Genomic DNA, 26,967 nt, shown 5'->3' with positions numbered 1-26,967 from the left:
ACGTGGACCCTTCTCACAGGGTGCTAGAGAACGACACGCCAACTTTCTCTGATAAGGAGTTGACAATACGCCAACTCTCTCTGATAAGGAGTTGTCCTTCACAGACCACAGCGGAGCCAGCGCCATCATGTAATGGCGACCACAGTCCACAGGAACGGCTCACCACACGTCCCCAGCCCTGTTCTGCCTTTGATTCAGAGACAGAGTATCACTGAGTTGCTCAGGGCCTCGCTAAGTTGCAGAAGCTGGCCTCCACCTTGCAATCCTCCTGCCTCTGTCTCCTGACCTGAGATTACAAGAGTGCACCACTCTGCCTGAGGCCCCGTCACTGTGGATCATGTTTTTTCTCCTCTGAAGGATCATTAAGATCCGAGCCCAGATGGAGGGGATCCACATCAGTGAGGAGGTGCTCAACCACCTGGGGGAGATCGGCACTAAGACCACTCTGAGGTGAGGTAGTGGCCTCCTGGGAGGTGGAGGCTGCACAGGGCTCAGGCTGTCTCTGGGCTTCCAGGTGTGACAAGTCCCAGGACATGGTGGCTTACACTGCTAAGCATCTGAGGTTGGTTGTGAAAGTTAGATTGACGAGAGAGGTCCCCCTTGTCCTGCAGCTGACACTCCCTCTGCAGGAGGTCACTAGCTCTGTCACCGTCCTCTGGGACAGGAGATAGATACAACCAGAACCTGGGCTCCCTGGGGGCCTCGACAGCCCAGCCCTTCCCCTGGCCCCTGGCTCCTGTCCAGATGCATGATGACAGGTGTCCCCTACAGTCCACGAGGACCTGTGACCCATTTCTTCACCCCCCACATGTCCCTGGGGTGTGGCTGAGCCTACATCTGAAGCCTCCTTTGCTGGGTGGTGGTTTCACTGAATTTTAACCTCTCTTAGCTGGAGACCCACGAGGACAGGGCCTTGATTCTGTTGATTTATTCTGACATTGGGCTGAGGAGCAAATCCAGGGCCTCGCAAGTGCTAGGCAGGCACCCTACCACTGAGCCCCATCCCCAGCCCTCTTTTGCATTTTATTTAGAGATAGGATCTCGCTGAGTTGCTCAGGACTCGCTAAGTTGCTGAGGCTGGCCTCCAACTTGCCATCCTCCTGCCTCAGCCTCAAGAGCCCTAGGGAAGCCACTGTGCATGGTTTGAGGAATTTCTAGACTAGGGTGAAGATGTGAGGACCAGAACTTATGTCACACTTGTGGCCTCCCTGATGGGGCTGTGACTGTGGTGTTCCTAGTCATGGAAGCTCTCTCCTTTGCTGGCTCCACAACAACCATCCAGAGCCTGGAGGGGGCCCAGCTGGCAGAGTCCTTCCGCTCGTGGACCTGGGGGGGACTCCCTCTGGGCCTGGCTGGACTCCTGGCCCAACTGTCCACTGCAGGTCCTTGGTGAAGCTGCTGACGCCACCCAACCTGTTGGCCAAGATCACCAAGAAGGACAGCATTGAGCAAGAGCCCATGGAGGAGACCAGCGAGCTGTTCAGGACGCCAAATCCTCGGCCAAGATCCTGGATGATCAGCAGGACAAGTCCATAAAGGGACCCGGGCAGCACTCCATAGAGACTGCGTCCCCACGAAGGCAGCGTGCACGGTCTGGGCCGGGCCTTCACTCTCCTGTGAGCTGTGCGGTGTGGTCAGTTCTGTCTGAAGAGTTTTTTTTGTATTAAATTATAACTTTTGGGATTGCTTTGGAGGAATCCTCTCTCCCCTGAGGTGTTTTTAAATAAAATCCTAAATGTTATTTGGATGACACCACCCTTCCTCCTCCACTTCCTCCTCCCCTCCCTCCCTCCCTCTCTCTTTTAAACTTCTTTTTTAGTGGAAAGGAATAACTGGGGTTAAACCCAAGGACATTTTTTTTTTCAGAGACAGGGTCTCACTGAGTTGCTCAGGGTCTTGCGAGTTGCAGAGGGCTAGGGCTCAGGGTTGAGTGACCCTGGGTTCCATTCCTGATATCCCCCCCCAAAATAAATGTAAGCCCACTGGCCATGAGAGCCCAGAGCACCCTGAGCCCCACCCCCTCCCTTGGTGCGTGGAACTGACCTCACTTAAGTCCTGGGTATTTGGAGAAGGTCGCTGTGCATCTTCAGATCTGACCTCTAAGTGCAGGTTTTGCCCCAGCCCCTCCTCTGACCCAGGCCCCAACCTTTCCCAGGAATAGACCAGAGGCCACAGTGACAGCAGGCCCCAGCTGTGTGTTGGGACAGAGGTGCCCTGCTGAGCAGAGGGATGTGTGGTCTTCTCTTTCCTGCTCCTCAGGTGTTGGGGAGATGGCCAGCTGGCTCTGGGCACAGATGGCCCTGGGTGGACAGGTTGGGTGGCCTGGATTTTCTCTGACTCCCTGGTACCAGGCCTGATGGTCACATGCAACTCCCAGAGGCAGTTTTTCCAAGCGATCCCTCGCCCACAGGGGGGTGGTGGAGTGTCTCCCTCCATTATGAACGGGACACAGCCTGGGAGGGAGCAGGGGATTTGTCACATCTTATCGCGCTGATGCCACCTAGTGGCCATGACAGCACCCCCATATTTGTGCTATTTCAGCTCCAGCCTGAAAAATGGTTGTGATGTTTAGGTGAAGGGTGGGGGGCTGGTCCCCTGAAGTGTTTGAATTGGTCACAGCTGGGCCCAGGCTCTGGGGTGCCTCCCAGTGCAGGATTGGGTGGCCCATCAATCCCAGCTTCCTGCTGGCTCCCAGGGGCCCCTGTGGGAGTGAGAACCCAGGACAGAAAGGGCTTCTTTTTTGGCACCAAGGACTGAACCCAGGGTCCCTTACCCACTGACCCCCATCCCCAACCCTTTATATATTTTATTTAGAGCTAGGGTCTCACTGAGTTGCTCAGGACCTCTCAAAGTTTCTTAGGCTGGCCTCCAACTTTCAATCCTCCCCTGTCAGCCTCCCAAAATGCTGGGATGAGAGGTATTTGCTACCCAGCCCAGCTCCTTTTTGTACTTGAGCCTCAGTTTCCCCATCTGTAAGATGGGCCACTGTCTCCTATTGCTGGAGGTGTGTGACCATATCCCATGAACCTGGGAGGTGATGTGTGATCAGCCACCCAAGCAGCCTGGATTGAGAGGAGGCCCCAATCTGGGTCTCTCTAGGAAGAGGACCTGGCAGTCTGTCAACAAGGAGATCCCCTGGCCGGTTCCAACCTCCCCTCCCAGATGCTGGCCTTAGAAGAAAAATCTCCATTTGGGGGATAAGAACCTAAGGCCTGCGGAGGGCCTCAGAGCCAAGAGGATCAGAGCAGGCGAAGTCACCAAATCCACCCAGTGTCCCCATCCTGGGCTGCTGGTCCAGGGCTTCACTGAAGGGAGGGAGCAGTGGCCTCCCTCAGACCCAGGCCTCGGAGAAGCAGAGCCAGGGACGGAGGGCAGCAGCCACCTCTCTCCCCACTCACCCATTGGTCAGCACCGTGCCTTGTCCCTCCCCCAGGGCAATTCACCAAACTGCCACCTTCCACATGGAGGACGGTGGGCGCCAAGTTCAGGGGGCCTCTGACGCCCTCATCATAGCGGTAGGCATGATCAATAGGCCGCACAATAAGATGGGCCAATGGGCACCCACCTCTGTCACCTTCACACTCATGCTGCCCACGTGCAAGTCTGTGCCGTCAGCCTTGTGTGATTAATGGGGACACCGGTGGCTGTGGGGAGGGATGTCGCAGGATGCCATGCAGAACACAGGGGACGCAGCGTGGATGTGGGCCTGGGGATGCGCAGGGGGAACCCTAGGGCTCAGCTCCCCCACCAGGAACAGAGGGACTTCAGAAGGGGTGGGTGCGGGAGCGCAGTGACAACCAGGCAGGCTTCCCGACCCCGCCCTTGCCTGCAATAGACTCAGCCTCTAGGGCTACCATCATTGTCCCTTGGGGACCCCTCTCAGACTGTCCCAGCCATTGGAGAAGCCCAGATCCGAGTCAGTGGCGCCTGTAATCCCAGGCTGGAGGCTGAGGCTGGAGGATGGCAAATTTTAGGCCAGCCTATGAACTTAGCAAGACCCTGTCTTAAAAGTCAAAAAGGGCTGGGACATGGAGCAGTGGCCACTGCCCCTGGGTTCAGTTCAGTCCCAACCTCAGGGGCTAATCCCACACCCAGGCACCTGCACTCTGCAGCCTAAGGGCAGCTCTGGCCGCCAGCAGCCTGCACTCTTCACCCTAAGCGGGAACTTGTCACACTCAGGATGCGGTTGTGGTGGCAACAAGCTGCCAGGGTCCGGGCACCCGCGCACCCCACCCAACTCCAACGCATTCCTCCAGTCGGCCAGGGAGACCCCTGAGGTGACCTGTCCCCTCGGCAGCGTCCCTGCAAACCAGCGGCTCCCCAGTCGCCCTGAGCCCAGCACTAGCTGGGGGCCACGGAAGTGGGAGCGTCCTGCAGAGGCAGCGCCCGCCACTGGGCGGGGGACAGCCTGCCCTCCCTAGAGGAGCCCAGCTGCCAGCGGGGACGAGGTGTGGACCTTGAACGGGCTGTCTGGGCCTCAGGAGAGCCTCAGCGGAGATGCGCTGTGGCCTCCTGGGTTCTGGAGGCTCAGCCATTGCCTCAAAGTGTAGCGTGGCCAGCAAAAGGGAGGATGCAGCGTCCTCCCCATGGATGCTCTTACACAGCAAGGTCCTGGCTCCGCCCATGCACCACCCACATCCCTCCCCAGAGGCAAAGCCAGGCTCCACCTGCCCATGCTCCTGCACTGCCCACACCCTGTCCACACACCGCCCCTTGAGGGTAGCCACGCCCCCATTCCTCTACTGCCCACTCCCCGCCCCTGGGTTGTGGCCTCTTCCCGTCCACTCCTGAGCAGCCCACTCCCCACCCCTGGGGCATGGCAACGCTCAGCCAACTCTTTTGCCACCTGCTCCCCATCAGGAGAGGACCGGAGCAAGGGGAGGCCCCCAGCCATCTGGGAAAGCGACACTTGCGGTAGGTGTTCGCTGGCATAGGGGAGGGGCGCTGCTTGGAATGTCTGAAGGAGCCTGGTGCGGTGGGATGTGTCTATCATCCCAGTGCCTCAGGAGGCTGAGGCAGGAGGCTCTGAAGTTGGAGGCCAGCCTCAGCAACTCAGGGAGGCCCTGTCTCTAAAGGGCTGGAACAGTCTGCAGGTAGGCACTCCTGGGTTCAGTCCCTGGGACCACAAGGAAAAGAAGAACTTAAATTAGCACTATTTGCTGATGACATGATTCTATACCTAGAAGACCCTAAAAGTTTCACCAGAAAACTACTAGAATTAGTAAATGAATTCAGCAAAGTAGCAGGATATAAAATCAACACCCATAAATCAAAGGCATTTCTGTATATCAATGACAATCCACAGAAAGGGAAATGAGGAAAATCCCCCCAATTTCAATAGCCTCAAAAATAAAATAAAATAAAATACTTGGGAATCAACAAAAGAAGTGAAAGAGCTATATAATGAAAATAACAAAACCCTAAAGAAAGAAATAAAAAAAGACCTTAGAAGATGGAAAGATCTTTTGGATAGGCAGAATCAATATTATCAAAATGACCATGCTACCAAAAGCACTATACAGATTTACTGCAACTACAATCAAAATTCCAAATGGCATTCCTCATAGAAATAGGAAAACCAATCATGAAATTCATCTGGAATAATAAGAGATGTAGAGTAGCTAAAAAAAATCCTTAGCAGGAAGAGTGAAGCAGGTGGCATCACTATACCACACCTTAAACAATACTACAGAGCAATAGTAACAAAAACAGCATGGTATTGGCACCAAAACACATTGGTAGACCAATGGTACAGAATAGAGAACACAGATATTAACCCAGAAAACTACAGTTATCTTATATTAGACAAAGGAGAAAACACAGCCTCTTCAACAAATGGTGCTGGGAAAACTGAAAATCCATATTTAATAAAATGAAATAAAACCCCTATCTCTCACCATGCAAAACTCAAAGTGGATCAAAGACCTAGAAATTAAACCAGAGACCTTGTGCCCAATGGAAGAAAAACTAAGCCCAAATATTCATCATGTTGGATTAGGAACCAACTTTCTTAATAAGACTCCTATGGCACAAGATTAAAACCAAGAATCAATAAATGGGATTGATTCAAACAAAAGAGCTTCTTCTCAACAAACGAAAACAGTGAGGTGAATAGAGAGCCTACAGAATGGGAGCAAATCTTTACCACAAGCACATCAGATAGAGCACTAATCTCTAGGATATATAAAGCACACAAAAACCTTAGTACCAAAAAAACAAATAACCCAATCAATAAATGGGCCGAGGAACTGAACAGATACTTCTCAGAAGAGAATATACAATCATTAAACAAATATGAAAAAATGTTCAACATCTCTAGAAATTAGAGAAATGCAAATCAAAATTACTCTAAGATTTTATCTCACTCCAGTCAGAATGGGAGCTATCAAGAATACAAACAACAATAAGTGTTGGCGAGGATGTGCAGAAAAAGGCACACTCATATGCTACTGCTGGGACTACAAATTGGTGCAGCCAATATAGAAAGCAGTATGGAAATTTCTTGGAAAATTGGGAATGGAAACACCATTTGACCCAGCTTTCCCTCTCCTGAGTCTATACCCAAAGGACGTAAAAACTTAAAAACTACAGGGCCACAGTTTATAGCAGCACAATTCACAATAGCTAAACTGTGGAACCAACCTAGATGAACTTCAATAGATGGATGGATAAAATAATTGTGGCATATATACACAATGAAATATTACTCAGCAATAAAAGAGAATAAAATCATGGGAAATAGGAGGAAGAACATGGCGGCCAGTGGGAAGAGAGCACTCCTGTGACCTCCTCAGCTAAGCTGGCAGAGAGAGACTTCAGAATGACTGGATGCTGTCTGCTCAGAAATGTCCTGCAAAGTTGAGCTGAGGTGAAACCTAAGCTAGGAGTTTGAGATTCTCAAAGGCCACAGCGTGCTCGGGCACGGGTGAATCCAGGCTACCCAGCGAGTGGAGGTACTGGCTGGTTGATTGGCAACCCGCTGTCGACCCACCGCCAACCTGCCATGACTCAGCACTAAGGAGACCCACGAGCAGCATAGAGAAACAAAACTTTGGACCCTTTGAAGAGGTGCCAACCGAGCCTCCATGGGCTAGCAGACCGAGATCTGAGGTAGGGACTTAGGAGAGTCAGACCAGACACATCCTTCCCATCAGACACCCGGGCAAGGAGACCCACGCCCACTATGGCAGAGAACTGACGTCATCAGAGTTCGGCGGAAGGGATCACTCCACAGCGAAATCGGTGACATCATGTGTGTGACCCTCAGCCCTCCCTATCCATACAGCTGGGGAATCTCAAAAATCTCTCCCCAGTTCTCCATGGGTGTGATTATTGGAGCCGAGGGAAACAGGAGGGGCACGTGACATCCAACTCCTCCTCTCGCCAGTGGCAACAGCCAAGGCCTTTTTCTGCCAGCTCTCGGGGTGGGGCTACCAGAGGGAATCAGGCAAAATAAGATGACGACCCCCAGCTCCTGGCTCCACAACCTTGGAATCTGGGTGAATGGCAAACAGAGATAGTGCCCAGTTGTTCAAGAGAACAGGGTACCCCGGGGGCTGCAGGCCCGGAGTGTAGCTATATCTGTGGAGAATGGCACCAGTGAGTGGGTCCTGGCTGGCAGGAGAAGCGGGGTGGGGGGTGGGGGGAGGAAGGGAGGCTGGAGACCAGGAACGGCCCTAGGCGGCCAGGATTGGAGAGCTGCCCAGTTGGGGAAGAGAAGCTGCCTCACAGGGATTGTTTTCTGCGTATTGAGGGCAGAAGCTTGGCCCGGAGGGCACAGCTCCACCTACTGGAAGAGAAGATAATACTACTCTAAGACTGCATTTATCTTTTTTTTTCTTTTCAATTTTTATTTTTCACTTTTCTTTTATTCTGTTTTTTCTCTCTCTATTTCTCTTTAGTGACTTCTTCCTTCCCCTTCCCCTACCTTTCCTCCCAAGCATTACGACTTCTATTATGTGTAATTTACTAAATGCATATAAGTGAATGTTCCGAGGCAGTCTATAGTGTTCCCAAGTCCCTAGCTACCCCCAAATACTCCGGTCCATTCTCCTGTTAATATCCCCCTTCAGTAGAGCAATCTTCCAAAGTAGCTAAGATATACTAAACCCCATACCATCACATCACCCGACCTAAACATAAAGTCCTAAGACCAAACTGCAGATCGCTATACACCATCAGAATCCATATGTCTTTTATGAAACAAATGAATTTGCTTTAAAATACAATAAAACCTAACATCTCTAGACATAGTCTCCCATCACAATGGAGAGATCCCGGGGATATACAATACCAAAACAAATTATAGGAGAAAATAGTAACACAGCAGTCAAACAGAGCTGGAAAGTAACGTGAGCATCATGAAAATAACCAAGGAAAAAAAGATTACAAACAATGAAGGACAGCTTAAATTTACAGGAGAACCTAGAGGCATCAGAAAAATGGTCAGATAAAGAACTCAAGGCATACTGACTCAGATGGAACGGAACCTTAAAGAGGTCATTAGACAGCAAATGTAAACAATGAAAGAACAATTTGACAATGAATTACAAAAACAAATTCAAGAAGCAAAAGAACAACTCTACCGGGAGATAGAGGTTATAAAAAAATCAAACAATAATCCTAGAAATGAAGAAAACTATAAACCAAATTAAAAACTCAAATGAGAGTATTACCAGTAGAGTAGATCAAGTAGAAATCAGAACATCAGACAATGAAGGCAAAATATATCATCTGGAAAAGTGTCTAGTCAACTCAAAAAGGATGGTAAGAAACCATGAACAAAACATCCAAGAGATATGGAATATCATAAAAAAAAACTTAAGAGTCATTGGGATAGAGAAAGTATAGAGGTCCAAACCAAAGGAATGAGCAATCTGTTAAATAAAATAATTTTAGAAAACTTTCCAGGCATGAAAAATGAAACGGATGTCCAAATCCTAGAAGCCTACAGGATGCTGAACATACAAAAAACACAATAAACCAACTCCAAGACACATTATTATGAAGATATCCAACATACAGAACAAGGAGAGAATATTAAAAGCTATAAGAGAAAGGAGGCAGATTATATTCAGGGGTAAACCAATTAAGTTAACAGCTGATTTTTCATCACAGATGCTAAAAGCGAGAAGATCCTGGAACAACGTATTTCAAACGCTGAAAGATAATGGGTGTATCCAGCAAAATTAAGCTTCAGGTTTGACAATGAAATAAAAATCTTCCATGATAAAAAAAAAAGTTAAAAGAATTCGCAGCCAGAAAACCAGCACTGCAAAGCATTTTGGACAAGACCATACACGAAGAGGAAATGAAAAAGAACAACCAAAACCAACAGTGGGAAGTACCTCAGTAAAGCGGGGGAAAAATAAACCAAATTAAAAACAAACAAATAAATAAATAAACAAAAATGACCAGAAGTACATATATATATCAATAGTAACCCTAAACATTAATGGCTTAAACTCACCAATTAAACGACATAGGCTGGTAACCTGCATTAAAAAAACAGATCCAACAATATGCTGCCTTCAAGAGACTCATCTGATAGGAAAAGACATACACAGGTTGAAAGTGAAAGGTTGGGAAAAATCATACCACTCACATGGTCCTCAGAAGCAAGCAGGGGTGGCCATCCTCATATCGAATAAAATTGACTTCAAGCCTAAGTTAATCAAAATGGATAAAGAAGGACACTATATACTGTTAAAGGGAACCATTCACCAACAAGACATAACAATTATCAATATTTATGCTCCAAAAAATGGTGCTGCTATGTTCATAAAACAAACACTCCCCAAGTTCAAGAGTCAAATAAACCACAACACAATAATTATGGGTGACTTATAAGTGTAGAACACACCTCTCTCAACAGTGGACAGATCTTCCAAACAAAAGTTGAATAAAGAAACTATAGAACTCAATAACACAATTAATAACCTAGACTTAACCAACATATATAGAATACAACAACCACCATCAAGCGGATATACTTTTTTCTCAGCATCACATAGATCCTTCTCAAAAATGACCATATACTATGCCATAAGGCAACTCTTACAAATTATAAAGGAGTGGAGATAATACCATGCATCTTATCTGATCATAAAGGAATGAAATGGAAATAAACGAAGGAAGGAAAAATCCTACGTCACTTGGAGAATGAACAATATGTTACTGAATGATCAATGGGTTACAGAAGACATAAAAGAGGAAATCAAAAAATTCTTAGAGATAAATGAAAACACAGACACAACATATCAGAATCTATGGGACACCATGAAAGCAGTTCTAAGAGGAAAATTCATTGCTTGGAGTTCATTCCTCAAAAAAAGAAAAAAACAACAACAAATAAATGATCTCACATTTCATCTCAAAACCCTAGAAAAAGAAGAGCAAAACAGAGCAAATGTAGTAGAAGGCAAGAAATAATTAAAATCAGAGCTGAAATCAATGAAATTGAAACAAAAGAAACAATTAAAAAAATTGACCAAACTAAAAAACTAAAATCATGGCATTTGCATGTAAATGGATGGAATAAGATAATGCTAAGTTAGCCAATCCCAAAAACCAAATGCCAAATGTTTTCTTTGATATAAGGAGGCTGATTCACAGTGGGGTAGGGAGGGGGAGCATGGGAGGAATAGATGAACTCTAGATAGGGCAGAGGTGTTGGAGGGGAAGGGAGAGAACATGGGGTTATTAATGATGGTGGAATGTGATGATCATTATTATGCAAAGTACAGATATGAAGGCATTAATTGGTGTGAATATACTGTGCATACAACCAGAGATATGAAAAATTATGCTCTATATGTGTAATAAGAATTATAATGCATTACGCTGTCATATATAAATAAAAAATAAATAAATTTTAAAAATACTGAGAGAGTGGCAAACTGATAAGGGATTAAAATCCAAAATATATAGAAAATTCAACCAAACACACAAAAAGACAAAATTCAACCAAACACACAAAAAGACAATCAACATTGCTATTATCAGGTAAATGAAAATCAAAACTACAATGAGATATTACATCACATTCATTAGGTTGGCTACTATTTTTTTTTTTTTTTAAAAAGCAGAATGTAGCAAGTGGTGTCAAGGATGTAGAAAATTAGAGTGTTAGTGGCAATCTAAAATTGTAGTTATGTTATGGAAAACTGTGTGATGGTTCCTAAAAAAATGGAAACAAAAATCCTACATGACCCAGATGATTTCACTTCTGGGTATACAACCATAATAATTCAAAGCAGAACTTAAACATTTTAACACCCATGTTCATAGCAATACTAGTGACGAGTCCTGCTTCCTCACAAGTTGAGGTGTAACATTAGAGAAGCATGCTGAGGCAAGAAAAAAATAGGGTTATTTTAAAAGGTGTAACATAGACTTCTCCCAGAAGGGAGAAGGGGGTCATAGCTGGTATCCTGGTATGCCAAGAAGTGAGAGTGTTCTGCCTTTTTTTATATATTCCAGGCTTCCTTCATTTTCCTGCTCTCTTCCCTTCATCTCTCTCCTTCCTGTATATATGACTAGGCTAGAAGATGCTCAGTGGAGTGGCCAAAAGGTGAGAAGCAGATGTACAAGGGGAAGGGCCAGATAACAACTTTTATAACCCCCTGTAGGGAGGGATAATCCTTGGGATAGGTTATGTTAGCAACAGGTTGGAGTAGGGGCAGATTATCTTGATAAGGGTGGAGGAAGGACTCTGAAATATTAGCATTTCAATCCTTCAGGGGCAGTCTTCTTGGTCTCAAATTGGCCTCCTTGATCTGACCTGAATTGATTTATTTACCTATACTGACTGTCTAAATCTGGCTTCAATATCAGTATTATTATAACAGTACAAAGGTGCAGAACAGCCAAGTGTCTATGAATAGATTGAGTGGATGACAAAATATATGTTTGTACAAACACACATTACATATTATATATTATATATTACATTTAATATATATTACATTAGTGCTTAATGTATATAATATGTATTAATTAACAATATATATTTCACAAATTAATATATAACTAATATATATTACAAAAGGAAGGATGTGTGGGCAAAGTGGTGCACACCTGTAATCCCAGTGGCTTGGGAGGTGGAGGCGGGAAGATGGCAAATTCAAAGCCAGCTTCAGAATTTTTGCCCATTAGAATTTTGTGCTGTAATATTCTTGTAGTAAAGAGGATATTTCAGTGGTTAGAATTTATGCTTTCCTGGTTTTAATGCTAAAATGTTGAATGAAAGGATTGAATTCATGTTCTATTCTATCTCCTTTCATGTAACTTTATTTCATGTAACCAGATTTTTCAAAATGAAAATTAATAAAACTCACTGTGCAAAAGACATTGTGACTGGAAAGAAAACTTTAGAATCCTACTACATACTTTCTATAAGGACTGTCTTTAAATCAAGGACACACATAGGATGAATGAATGTTGTGTTGATATCAACCAACATTAGCCTGAGTCATTGTAGACAGGATGAGTACTGTAGGTCTTGCTATCACTAGGTCTTATCAATTGTCCACCACCATTATGGCTCCATGACCTCCCAGGGATCTGACACTGAGCCCTGAGTCCAGTCCCCTGGGTCTTGCTTCTTGGCACGCTTTTCCCCTACAGGGTATTCATAGACCATGCCCTCTCATATAGACCCGCCCCAAAGCCCTGAAGCACAGCACCACCCCTCTCATGCATCTGATCCACGGTGCAACATGTTTCTGTGGGTGTAGAAGAGGTGGCCAGGCACTGGAGAAGCAGGTTCCTCTGTGTTCTCCAAGGTTTTTCTTTTTGTCGGCTGCCAGGACTGTTTATCATATCATCTTTGCTGCCCTTCATGAATGAGTAACCATCATCCTCTCCATAGTGCCCAGTGAGAATGCCAGGCCCACCCATACTAGCCTTTTAGACTGCACCAGAGCAGGTGGTTGTTATGGATTGTTTCCCCTGGAGCCCTAGTTTGGAGCATGGAGGGGAGTTACGGGTAGGGAAGGTTCCCATGTGCAAGGGTAGTGTTTGGTGAGTTGGGCCCTGGCTGTGGAGAGATTAGGGGACCAGGAGCTGAGTGAGATAGTGCATGAGGGAGGGGAAACCCACTGTTCCTGTTGCTGGGAGGCAGCACAGGGAAGGGGAGGGGCATGCTGCATCTGTGTGGGGGGCATACTGGGGCAGAGGAAGTGAGGGTGCAATTCCTGCATGCTTGTTGGGTTTTCTTGATGGCTATGGCAGAGATAGGAGGGTCCATACATGGGTGGTAGAGTGGGGCATCAGATGGGATGGATGTGGGTGGGGAGTTTTGTGGAGTAGGGATGAGGGTAAATGGGTAAGTGGTGGAGGAAGAATAGAAACAAATTTGCCTCAGTATTAAATTAGCAAATAATTTATTTCATCGATCTTACAGATTTGGAAATAATGCCTTCAATCCTATTTTGTATGGAAGTGTGGAAACATTGCTCCTACAGTTAAGTTTATATACCTTTCATTCAATAAAACAAAGTCCATCAGCACTTAGTATATAAAGATGCATCAAAAGAAACAGTCACTGAGATCTTGTTTATGTCTGTCTCCCATCTCCTGTGGTTTGCCATAAAAATCCTGAAAATACCTCATAATAATGGTCAGTATGTCCATTACAGTATTTACTGCAATTATCCATTGTCACTTTTCAGCTTTCCATATAATGTGAAGAGTTTACTTACAGACCTTGGGTACTATTATGTGCCCATTTTGTACATTAGAAAAAAATGGTGACATTTCCAAAGTTCCTCAACTAGAAAGAGGTGTTTGGAGGATTTGAGCCTTTGTCTTCTAATGTTGGAGCTTGCACTTTGCAGCCATTGTGGAGGTGCTTTTCCTAATTGACATCCCAGGTCAATGGTGTAATGAAGGAAATTTCGCTACATATTCTATTCTCACAGAGCATACATGGTGATCTCCTTATGACATTGCCTGGGATATTATATCTCTTGTTCTCTTTTGACAGCCTTAGCTCACATACCATACAATTCACCCATATAAAGCCTACAGTTTGATGACTTTTGCTATATTCACAGATGTGCACAACCACTGCCACAGTTGATTTAGCAACGTTTTTTATCACCTCAAAAAGAAACCCTGATCAGGCATGGTGGTGCATGCTTGTAATTCTAACAACTCAAGATGTTGAAGCAGGAGGCTTATAAGGTCAAAGCCAGTCTAAACAACTTAATGAGACCCTGCCTCAAAATGAAAAATGCTGAGGGTGTGTCTCAATGGTCAAATGCCCCTGGGCTCAATCCCTCCTACAAAAAAAGAAACTCTTGATACTTTTACTCATTCAACAAATAGATTTTAGACATTGATTCAGTAAATATGTTTTACAAATAGTGGGCAAATTTGTAAAAAATCCCAGCTTTTATGGAACTTATAGCCTAAAATGAACAGTTGGACCCTAAACAAAAAGTAGGTAAAAATATGTAGTTTGCCAGATAGTGATATGAGCTTAGATGATAAAAGTGTAAGAAATGGATAAATTAGAATGGGGATTGGAAAGGATGAAATAAATAAAGTGGGTGAGAATGGACTACTCAGAAGGCAACATGTGAAGATAGGAGGCAAAGAACTGACCTGTGCCACATTCTAAGAAAGATGTTTCTAGGCAAGTATGATACCACTGAGCCAAAATCCCAGGAGAAAGATGTTCCTAGGTAGAAGAATTGAAAGACTAGGCTAGGAGTGGGCCTGGCTGTGGTAGAAACATTTGGTTTTCTCTCTGAGAAAATACAAGGTGTCCATGCAGTCATAAATGCATCATTGAAGTGAGAAACAGATATTATGATCTTTAGGCCTTTCCAAGGCCACTGCATATCATTTGTAGTAAGGTGGGAACTGTTGGATGTTTCTGTATGGTCTAAATTTCCAATGACCACTTTGGAGCCATCCTACTCAGGATGTAGTATGAACTGTTTCTCCATGAAGGGGAAGTCCCAAAGTACAGTTCAACAAATGGTGGACCAAGAGTAGTCCTGGGTTTTTGTAGCAGGTGACTCCAGTTGATCAACAGGACAGCTATTACTTAAAAGTCAATACAACCCCGTCATAATTATCTGAATTTTCCCTAGGGCCACAACCCCTAAGCAGGAGTCCATTCTCCAAGAAAAGAGACATGACAATTCATATGAAAGGTGGCAAAGGAAGAGGACACCTAATATTCATAGATTTCTTGAAGAATGAGTATGGATAACAACAGAAGACCTACTGGGGAGAAGTAGCATGGGCTGTAGAAATGGGGGGGGGGCAGAAATGATTCAGCAAAGCTGTAAAATCTCAGATTGCGCCCAAGCAATACCTGGGCATGAGGCTTCATCTGGCATTCCCCTAAAAAAAGGCTGTGAAAAGCTCCTCATGAGATTTCCTTCTGAAGAAGATTGGTGGGAAGGTCCAAATGAGCTTATAAATGGGAAAATCCTACCTGAGGGGCAGGAGTTGTGGGAGAAATTCTACCACACATGGCATCTCCATAATATGTTCCTCCACTCTCTTCTTCTTATGAAGAAGTATGAGTACACTGTACAATTTTTTTGGGGGGGGGTACCAGGAATTGACCTCAGGGGCACTCAGCCACTAAGCCACATTCTCAGCCCTATTTTATATTTTATTTAGAGACAGGGTTTCACTAAGTTGCTTAGTGCCTCACCATTGCCGAGGCTGGCTTTGAACTCACGATCTTCCTGCCTCCAGAGTCACTGGGATTATAGGCATGTGCCACCATGCCAGGCACATTGCACAATTTTAAAAGAGTTTTCAGAGAACATGAATACATGTCTAAGCCAGACTGGCCCATTGGCCAAAGGTAAGAAACCTATTCATAATACTCATTTCGCCACTGATTGTGGGTTTGGGGTGCACTAAATTTCCAATGCCTTTTGAACAAACTTGTATGGGTCTTTGTTAAAAAGGCTAAGGTTTTAGGTAAACTTTAGGTATAAAATCATGTAGAGTTTATATCATAGCCCTTTGTGGGGCATCCACAATATCTACTAGATGACTTTGCCTGCTATATGTATACCACAGCTACCTATCAACTTCATTTGTAGTAACCAAAAATTATTCTGCCATGGAGTCATGGAACTGAAATTCAACCAGAAATATCAGTTCTTTGTTGGAGGTTCAAACATTAAGTCTAAACATGAAATTAGTAGGCTCCTTAATACAAATGACATTATTATTAAAACTTGAGGAGGAGCCAGTTAAAAAGGAATATTTGGGTGATGAGAAAAGTCTAGCAAGAGATATTTCATCTCCTAATTGCTTTGTGGATTAAATATCAGTGTGCTTTGATTAAGGTTTATACATTAAAATGCTGGCATCTACAGTTCAAGAATCAATAAAGAAACCATGCTTTCAAAAAATTTCCTAAGAAATATTTATTGAAAACTTAATATTTGTAGAACAACAGTTACTAGAGATAAAAATGATTTAAAGTTATGACTTGGTTATGCACACTTTCAATGAGTATGTATAGCAAATAGTTCTTTCTAGTAAGTGAAAGTAAAGATGTTGGAAAACCAAGACTGTCTTTGTGTCTTTTTGGATGTCTGCTTTTCTTTTCTTCTTACTTTTGGTGTAATAAATCAAACCTAAGGCTTTATGAATGTTAGAGAAGTGATCTACACTGACTAACACCCTGGGCCCTCCCACATCTTCTAATCCATCTGATTCCACTATTACTTGACATTAATGGTTCTTACAGCTCCTCCTATGTGTCCCACCATTAGTCATTCTAGAACTCCACACCAGCATCAGTACTTAGGAACCTGAGTTCCCTAGTTCCCTGCCATCTCCAGTCAACTGATTGTTGTGTTCCAAACTGAAAGCTCTGGGTGAATACTGATCTGCTATGAAGAAAGAAATGGCACATCAGGACATGATGGTGATGAGAAGGGGTGTAAAATCCAATGTCCACATTTTAAGACACTGTTTCCCTACTGCATTGCTGTGTAAGCACTCAGACCTTTAGTATTCTCATTTGCCCAGTATAGAATAATTCTCATACAAATGTGTATTATAGTTATTCACAACCTACTACAGCTTGAGGAAACTCCTTTCTTTGAAGGTTTGAATCAGTCAGCTGAGAGATGTACTTGCATTTCCTCTCTTCTGTGGTCACCCAGCTAAACTATATACTCTGGGGCAATTGCAGTCCAGACAGTATTTCTATTAATAGTGTGGTGGTGTTATTTGTCTTGTGATCTTGTTTCAGCTCACACATGTGTCTTTCATTCAGCTACCAGTCATCTCAGAGCCCTGCTTCTCGAATCTGGCCAACTATCAGCTGGGTCAGTGCAGGTGATTAATCCTCTGTCTTTTACCATCCTGCAGGGTAACTGCCTGGACTTATTCCAAGAAATTGGAAACCTTTCCCATTCTGTTGGAAGATGTATGTCATAAAACTTGACCAGAAACAGCTAATAGAAAATAATGGACTCTTGTTTCCTGTTGAGAACACCTGCAAATTATGATTTCAAGAATGGAAATAGAGGAGTACATAGAATTGGAGCTAGTTTTGAAAAAAAAAATGATGCCCAGCCTTCATAGTTTGTGAGATCCAATAACTAATCCATGGAAATTTAATGTTATGCCTAGAATATCATCATCACTCTTTACCAAAGAATAATTTGCCAAGGATTTTGAGTAAGGAGACATAATTTTAGATAAATTATTTTGCATTTTGAGTATCTATCACTATTTCTAAAACCTATTTTATGAGAATACTTATAAAGTGACCCTGTGACTGAAATTCTAGCTTTCCTGAAGTTATAGAATGTAGAGATGATCCATCTCTCAGGTATATTGAAATATTTATTAGGAATTTTAGATTAGGAGAATAGATTTTACAACTTTGATTTATTTTTGGTGCACAATGTTATCACTGCAATATATTTTTATGGTGCTAATTATTGACTAGAAATGTTCTCCTTGACAAAATAACTCAGAAATAGGTTACTTTATGTTGCATTAACTGGGCCCTTTTTGTTTGTTTTTAGATATTCAGAATCCATGATCAGCCTGAAAATTTAGTAATTTCTACATGATCTTTTGCAGCCTCACAGGATGAGGATCATGTTAGAATTATATACATGTTGTAATACTGTTCAATCTTAAAATTAAGGTCTCTTAAATCCTTGGCTAATCCTTGTCCAAACAGCAAAGCTATCCAAGTTACTTGTTCCACCTCACCTTCTGTTTCTCTCCATTCAAATGCAAACAGATATTGAGAGTCAGGATGAACTGGTATGTAGAAATTGCATGCTTTGAATCTAGTACTGAGAACCAGTTTCTGTCAGAAGGAGTCCACTTTAAGAGTATATAGGGATTAGGAGGTATTGGATGGATGGGAATGACTGCCTTATTAATTATTCTAAGTCTTGAACCAGAGGATTGTCCCCATTACTATTTCTAAGAGCTAGACTTTGGGTGTTACAAGGCGCCCAGAATCCATGATTTAAAAATGTATTAATTAGGGAATGATTGGCAGCAAGAGTTTCAGGTTTTCAAGGATATTGCCTCTTGTTATGTTATGGAAATTGGTTCTCAAGAGAACAAGCAGCACTTGCAGGGTTGAAGAACTCAGGTTTATTTATACCAGCAGACCCACATGAGCTATCACTCTGAATTCTGGGCCCTGAGTTTAACTTCATTTCTTAGTTGCAGCATTTGTAAATTTGAATTCTTGGCCTACATGACTAAGGACCATGAATGGGAATTTTTGTGGCAAGCCTGTTTACTGAAGCAGAGAGAGGTCTAAAGCAGGGCTAGCACCTACAAGTGATAAGGGGAGTGGTGCTTTTCACAGGCAGCTGTTTCTCAAAATAATTGCAAGCAAACATTCCTAAGTGCTGTCATTCCAATCTAGCATAGAAATGTTACAATTTAAACCAGCATTTAAACAATATCTTACAAAGACCACAGCTAGAAAGTAATATTTCCCCTTCAGTTAGAGAAATTAGTAGGCTCCTTAAGAGTAAATATGAAATTAGTAGGCTCCTTAAGTCTAAAAATTCCCATTTATGGTCCTTGGTCATGTAGGCCAAGAATATGATTTTTTTGTTGTTTTTTTGTATCTTTCCTGGGATTCCAATGTCCCATACCTCAGGATTTACATTTGAATCTCCAGGCATTGTGAAGATGCCTTGTGGAATTTGTTAAAGTCTTAAATGTCATAGGTGATTCCTGTGAATTTTCAAAAACAATCTGAGCTCCCCTCATTTCTAATATATCTTGACCTAATGGACGGTCTGGACAGTCAGGCTTATAAGGAAGGAATGAGGAAATGTCCAGTTACTCCATGTACAAAACCACCAGTTCATTAAAGTGTTGGGTATGGGTCTTTCCATCAATTCATGTTAACCTAGCAAAAGCTGGTAGATAATTTGGCAGAGAAAGAAATAAGAGCAGAATAAATGGCAACTGTATCAAGTAAGAATGACACTGGTTTGCCTGCAAAATCCAGTATTACCCTCAGTTCCATCTATGAATTGCAATGGAAGTGCCATAGGCCAATGGAGTCTGAAGACCTTCTGATTTTTTAGCCACTGGGGCATCAGCAGAGTCAGTTTTCCTAAAGTCTCTTTGGTCCTCAGAGCAATCATGTTTCCAGTGTCCTTGTCACTCACACTGTGACTATTGCCTGGCTATGGCTTGGGCAGTTATACTTCCAGTGGCCAAGGGTTTTTTTGTTTGTTTGTTTTGTGTTTTTATTGTTGTTATCTATTTGTTTGGAGACATGATTTGAGGATACCGAAAACTGGATTTGACTAGTGCTGCCTTCAAGAGATGGACTTTCCATTCTAGTACCTTATAATTTCTTCTCTGGGCCATTAATTCCTTCTCTTTTCGTGGTTATAATACATGGACATGCAATTTTTAGTAGTTCATCAATGAGAGTCCAAGGACACAAGGCTAACTACTACAGTTTATTTCTAATATCTGGGCTGACTGAATGATAAACTTACCTTTTAAAAATCAACTGTCCTTCTAGAGAATATGGACTTATACAAGTGTATTGAATGAGTGTCACCTTAAGGTGTTCCAGAAGGAAAGCAGGCTTAATTGTTCTGTTGTATCATTATTAATTCTGCATAGTTTAAAGGCTTCATTCTGCTTTCTCTCAGTCCTTCATTTAAGCAGAATAGTTAATAGTTCTGCTTTTTCCTAACTTCTTCCTCATCATAATTCCATTTTGGGTCTATAGTAGGAACTTCAGTAATTCCTATTGGATAACCTCTATCCACAAGATGCAGTTGATCTCTAAAAGCTTAGGGAGATCCTGTCACTATCACTCTGTGGTTTCTAAAATCTATACAAATAGTATTATTTATATCCTCCCAAATTGAGTCCAAAGTTTTGATTAAGTGTTGAAATTTCTCAGTGTATTGCTATGTCCATGTATAAATTTTCCTAGATCTAGTCTATTCTGTTTTAGATCTTTCATTGAAAATAAGACTTGTACCCCTGTAATGCCAAAGTCTTCAGCTGCTTCTTTTGTTATGGAAATCACTCTCAGAAAGACACCAAGCACCACTCCAAGTTCTCCAAGGCTTGAAGAAATCAGTTTTCTTTACACTGATGGACTCAGACCCAGATAAGCTAGAGTTCTAAAGTTCTGGACCCGAAGCTGAGGTTACAGGGAACTCTTAATAGGAAAGTAGACATCATTTCTTAACCAATACAACATTGGAGGGTTTGAACTCTTGTCCAATGTGACCAAAGAGCATGCACAGGGAATTTACAATAAGTAGTTCATAGGTGTAGAACAAAGACAGTAAAACACTGTGAGTACTATCACCATGTGGCCTTCACCACAGGCATCAGTAACTCAAGATAACTTGATTTTACCTCCCTAAGAGCTATAGTTCTAAGAATTAAGCCTACAAGGCTACAGTTTAGATGGCAGTTAATTGGCCTAGCAATTAATCGATGTAGCTACATTTCTAGAGAGTTCAGAAAGTTATAAAGTATAAGAAAGTTAACCCTTTCCACAGGGAAAGGTTCTTTATCTTAATGTTCTCATAATTTTATTTAATAATCAGGTCTGGATCTCTGTCACATTCCCCCATTTAGAGGCATGCCTATTTTTGTATAAGGCACCAAACTTAGAGATTTCTCTTACGTGGGATTGAATGTTTAGGGTCTTGCCATGTCACTTTAAGATGTGACATGACAAATCTAATTAATCTCATGTTTCTACCATTCATATCCATTTGTCTACAACATTTTCCCCCTCAAGTACTGAAGACCCTGAATTACACAGAGAATAAGGGTGATGAAGTTCAATCAGTATCTATGATCTGCTGATTAGGGGTATAGGGTAGGTATTTTTAATCCCTGTTATCTATCAGTGAAATGCTTAATATTTTTTATAAGGTCTATCCAGCAGGCCATGGTAATTGCATGGTTTGATAGATAACAAGCTATCTAGGAGGTGGATACCCTATGAATGAGACAAGAAGACATAATAATAGGACCAAAATTGATAAAACAACAGACATGATAACATAAAAATACATCAAGGCTATGAAAATGTCTATAGATATCAGCAATCTGTTCCACCAGGAAGTATTAGAAAACCATGAACTAAAATGTTCATTCCATGCCACAAAATACAAGGACATAGCATCTATTTCAAAACGTAAATCTTTAAGGATTTATTCTAGTTACATTGTCAAGAGTTGTCAGGAATATACTGGATAATGGCAAAAGTGCCACCCTGAGCTGTAATGTGAACATGCAAAGGCATCTAGTTTCGTAATACAGGTGTTCGTTTGTTTGTTTAATGTAACCTCTGTGTTAAGAAAAAAATCTAAGAATCCTTCCTTCATATCCTCTGATCTTACTTACTCTTGATGGAGCTGACAAAAGTGTACATACACTCACAAACATATATGAATAATCATGTATTTATATAATCTATCAACAGTTATATTTTAATACTTATATCTTGATTACAACATAACTTTTTTTATTTTAATTATTTATTTTATTGGTTGTTCATAATATTACAAAGCTCTTGACATATCATATTTCATATATTAGATTGAAGTGGGTTATGAACTCCCAATTTTTACCCCAAATGCAGATTGCAGAATCACATCGGTTACACATCCACATTTTTACATAATGCCCTATTAATAACTGTTGTATTCTGCTACCTTTCCTATCCCCTACTATCCCCCCTCCCCTTCTCTCCCATCTTCTCTCTCTACCCCATCTACTGTAATTCATTTCTCTCCTTGTTTATTTTCCCATTCCCCTCACAACCTCTTTTATGAAATTTTGTATAGCAATGAGGGTCTCCCTTCATTTCCATGCAATTTCCCTTTTCTCTCCCTTTCCCTCCCATCTCATGTCTCTGTTTAAAGTTAATCTTTTATTCCTGCTCTTCCTCCCTGCCCTGTTCATAGTTGCTCTCATTATATCAAAGAGGACATTTGGTATTTGTTTTTTAGGGATTGGCTAGCTTCACTAAGCATAATCTGCTCTAGTGCCATCCATTTCCCTGCAAATTCCATGATTTTTGTCATTTTTTAGTGCTGCCTAATATTCCACAGTGTATAAATGCCACATTTTTTTTTTATCCATTCATCTATTGAAGGGCATCTGGGTTGGTTCCACAGTCTAGCTATTGTGAATTGTGCTGCTATGAACATCGATGTGGCAGTATCCCTGTAGCATGCTCTTTTAAGGTCTTCAGGGAATAGTCCAAGAAGGGCAATAGCAGGGTCAAATGGTGGTTCCATTCCCAGCTTTCCCAAGAATCTCCAAACTGCTTTCCAAATTGGCCACACCAATTTGCAGTCCCACCAGCAATGCACAAGTGCGCCCTTTTCTCCACATCCTCGCCAGCACTTGCTGTTGTTTGACTTCATAGTGGCTGCCAATCTTACTGGAGTGAGATGGTATCTTAGGGTGGTTTTGATGTGCATTTCTCTGACTGCTAGAGATGGTGAGCATTTTTTCATGTACTTGTTGATTGATTGTACTTCTCCTCTGAGAAGTGTCTGTTCAGGTCCTTGGCCCATTTGTTGATTGGGTTATTTGTTATCTTATTGTCTAATTTTTTGAGTTCTTTGTATACTCTGGATATTAGGGCTCTATCTCAAGTGTGAGGAGTAAAAATTTGTCCCCAGGATGTAGGCTCCCTATTTACCTCTCTTATTGTTTCTCTTGCTGAGAAAAAACTTTTTAGTTTAAGTAAGTCCCATTTGTTGATTCTTGTTATTAATTCTTGTGTTATGGGTGTCCTATTAAGGAATTTGGAGCCCGACCCCACAATATGTAGATCGGGGCCAACTTTTTCTTCTATCAGATGCCGTGTCTCTGATTTGATATCAAGCTCCTTGATCCATTTTGAGTTAACTTTTGTGCATGGAGAGAGAAAGGGATTCAGTTTCATTTTGTTGCATATGGATTTCCAGTTTTCCCAACACTATTTGTTGAAGATGGTATCCTTCTTCCATTGCATGCTTTTAGCCCCTTTATCAAATATAAGATAGTTGTAACTTTGTGGATCAGTCTCTGTGTCCTCTATTCTATACCATTGGTCCACCCGCCTGTTTTGGTACCAGTACCATGCTGTTTTTGTCACTATTGCTCTGTAATATAGTTTGAAATCTGGTATCACTATACCGCCTGATTCACACATCCTGCTTAGAATTGCTTTTGCTATTCTGGGTCTTTTATTTTTCCATATGAATTTCATGATTGCTTTATCTATTTCTACAAGAAATGCCCTTGGGATTTTGATTGGCATTGCATTAAACCTATAGAGAACTTTTGGTAATATCGCCATTATGATAATGTTAGTTCTGCCTATCCATGAACAGGGTATATTTTTCCATCTTCTAAGATCTTCTTCTACTTCTCTCTTTAGGGTTCTGTAGTTTTCATTGTATAAATCTTTCACCTCTTTTGTTAGGTTGATTCCCAAGTATTTTATTTTTTTGGAGGATATTGTGAATGGAGTGTTTTTCCTCATTTCCGTTTCAGAAGTTTTGTCGCTGACATACAGAAATGCCTTTGATTTATGCGTGTTGATTTTATATCCTGCCACTTTGCTGAATTCATTTATTAGTTCTAGTAGTTTCACCCATAATTATTGTGTTGTGGTCTATTTGATTCTTGAACTTGAGGAGAATTTGTTTTATGAATGTCGCAGCACCATTATTTGGTGCATAAATATTGATAATTGTTATGTCTTGTTGGTGAATGGTTCCTTTTAACAGTATATAATGTCCTTCCTTATCCCTTTTGATTAACTTAGTCTTGAAGTCAATTTTATTCGATATGAGGATGGCCACCCCTGCTTGCTTACGAGGACCGTGTGCTTGGTATATCTTTTCCCATCCTTTCACCTTCAGCCTGTGTATGTCTTTTCCAATCAGATGTGTCTCCTGGAGGCAGCATATTGTTGGATTTGTTTTTTTAATCCATGATACCAGCCTATGTTGCTTTATTGGAGAGTTTAAGCCATTAACATTCAGAGTTTCTATTGATATATGGTTTGTACTTCCAGCCATGCTTGATTATTTATCCTTTTTTCTAAAAAATTTAGTTTGTTTCTCCATGATTATCTTTCCCCTTGCCCTCTGTCTTTACCAAGGCACTTCCCTCTGATGGTTTTGGTTATTGATTTTCATTTCTTCCTCGTGTAGTGTTTTGCTCAAAATGCTTTGCAGTGCTGGTTTTCTGGCTGCAAATTCTTTAAACTTTTGTTTTTCATGAAAGATTTTTATTTCATTGTCATACCTGAAGCTTAATTTTGCTGGATACAGAATTCTTGGTTGGCATACATTGTCTTTCAGTGTTTGAAATACATTGTTCCATGACCTTCTTGCTTTCAGCATCTGTGATGAAAAATCCGTTGTTAACCTTATTGGTTTATTTTTGAAAGTAATCTGTCTCCTTTCTCTTATAGTTTTTAATATTTTCTCTTTGTATTGTATATTGGATATCTTCATAACAATGTGTCTTGGCGTTGGTCTACTGTAATTTTGTGTGCTCGGTGTCCTGTATGCATCTTCAATTTGTATATCTGTTTCCTTTTTTATTTCTGGAAAGTTTTCTGTAATTATTTCATTCAGCAGGTTACTCATTCCCTTGGTTTGAATCTCTGTACCTTCTTCTATCCCAATGACTCGTAAGTTTGGTTTTTTTACGTTATCCCATAACTCTTGGGTGTTTTTCTCATGATTTTTTACCAGCCTTTCTGAGTTGGCTAGACTCTTTTCAAGATGATATATTTTGTCTTCATTATCTGATGTTCTGGCTTCTACTTGCTCCACTCTGTTAGTGATAGTCTCAATTCAGTTTTTAATTTGGTTTATCGTTTCCTTCATTTCTAAAATTATTTTTTGATTATTTTTTATAATCTCTATCTCCTGATAAAGATGCTTAACTTCTTCTTTTATCTGTTTATGTAATTCATTCTCAATGTGTTCTTTCGCTGCTTGAATTTGCTGTCTTGTATCCTCTTTAAGATTCCATTCCATCTGTCTAAGGTGTTCCTTGAGTTCTTTATATGACCATTTTTCTGATGACTCTAGGTCCTCCTGAATATGTAGGCTGTCCTGCATTGTTTGTACTCCTTTTCTTCCTTGCTTTTTGAAGCTGCTCATGTTACTTCTTGTTCTGTTTGACTGCTGAGTTACTGTTTACTCCTATAAATTTATTTGATGCTCGGGAGGAAAGGTATTAGAAGGGAAGGGAAGAAGTCACTAAAGAGAATGAGAGTAAGCAGGTAGAATTCAAGGAAGGGGGGATAAGAAAATTGAAAAGAAAAGACAAAAGAAGAAAAAAATAGGAAATAAAAAAGGAAAAAAAATTTAAAACAATAATATAATAATAAAAAAAATTAAAATTAAAATTAGAAGAAAAAAATTTTCGTTTAAATTGTAAGAAAAATTAAAAAAACAACAAGAAAGAAAAATGAAAATGAAAGAAAAAACCCAAATCAAAAAAAAAGAGAAAAGAAAAAAGAAAAAAAAAACTAATAAATGCAGTCTTAGAGTTTGATTAACTTCTCTTCTAGTAGGTGATGCTGTGCCCACCAGGCCAAGTTTCTCCTGTCAATAGGCGGGAACCAATCACTGTGCAGCAGCTCCTCCTCCCAGACTGGGCGAGTCTCCAATCCTGAGTGCCTAGGGCCTCCTTTTGTGTCTAGTCACTCCCCCACTTTTCCTCTAGCCAGGCCCCTCTCACGGGTGCTGCTCACCACAATACTGGCTACACACCAGGTTGCTGCTCCCAGGAGCCCTGTTTTCATGGACGATTTGGCACACTCTCCCAGGTTGCCTTTCCCTCAGACCCTACGTTTGTAGATCTTGTGGCTGAGAATCCTCAGTGAATTTTAGTTGCCCTCCAGTAGCCATGCCCCCGGTAGCTGGTGCAAGAGACCTCAGCTGTCAGCTCTGGTGGGAGCGGTAGTTCTGCGCCGCAGGTCCCGCGCCACGTCTGATTCCCTTGGTCTGGGGGAGCTGGGAGGGGCCCTTAAGGTTTCCCCGATGTGTGGAGAGGGAAGGTTAGGGGATTACACACCTGTAGCCGCAGGTTTCAATGAAGTTATCTCCTATGCCGCAGTCTGATGACGTCAGTTCTCTGCCATGGTGGTATCTCTTGCAAATGGCGACAGTTTGTTTCCCTTTGCCGGGTGACCAATGCAACGGGTGGGTCCTTACTGTCTCTCCCAAGCCCCGTTTCAAACCTGTGGCCACTACCTATGAAGGCTCGGTAGGCATTTACCTCCGTGGGATCAGAGGGGCTGACCAGTTATTTCAGTCGGATGGATTAGTGCTGAGTCACAGCTGTTTGTCTGCGGGAAGCAGGCGAACGAGAGCTTGAATTCAGCCGATCTGGGCTCAGTGCGTATTCTGAGAGGCCCAGACTGTTCGCCCCAGATCCACGTCAGCTCAGCATTGCCTAGTGATC

At 42.2% G+C, this 26,967-nt stretch overlaps 1 long non-coding RNA gene across 1 annotated transcript in view; it reads right to left on the bottom strand.

Moving 5' to 3' along the window:
• The window catches only part of LOC110599023 (uncharacterized), a 105,603-nt gene that overhangs the window by 32,210 nt on the left and 46,426 nt on the right, over positions 1-26,967 (bottom strand). Inside the window, exon 5 of the long non-coding RNA XR_013436488.1 lies at positions 1-26,967. This exon is cut by the window's left edge and continues 32,210 nt beyond it. This is a non-coding gene — a long non-coding RNA (uncharacterized LOC110599023).

This window comes from Ictidomys tridecemlineatus, chromosome 1, assembly GCF_052094955.1.
Source record: "Ictidomys tridecemlineatus isolate mIctTri1 chromosome 1, mIctTri1.hap1, whole genome shotgun sequence".
In the NCBI taxonomy this organism is placed as follows: Eukaryota; Metazoa; Chordata; class Mammalia; order Rodentia; family Sciuridae; genus Ictidomys; species Ictidomys tridecemlineatus.
Note: the sequence above shows the minus strand (reverse complement) of the source record. Positions and strands in the feature narration are given on the sequence as shown.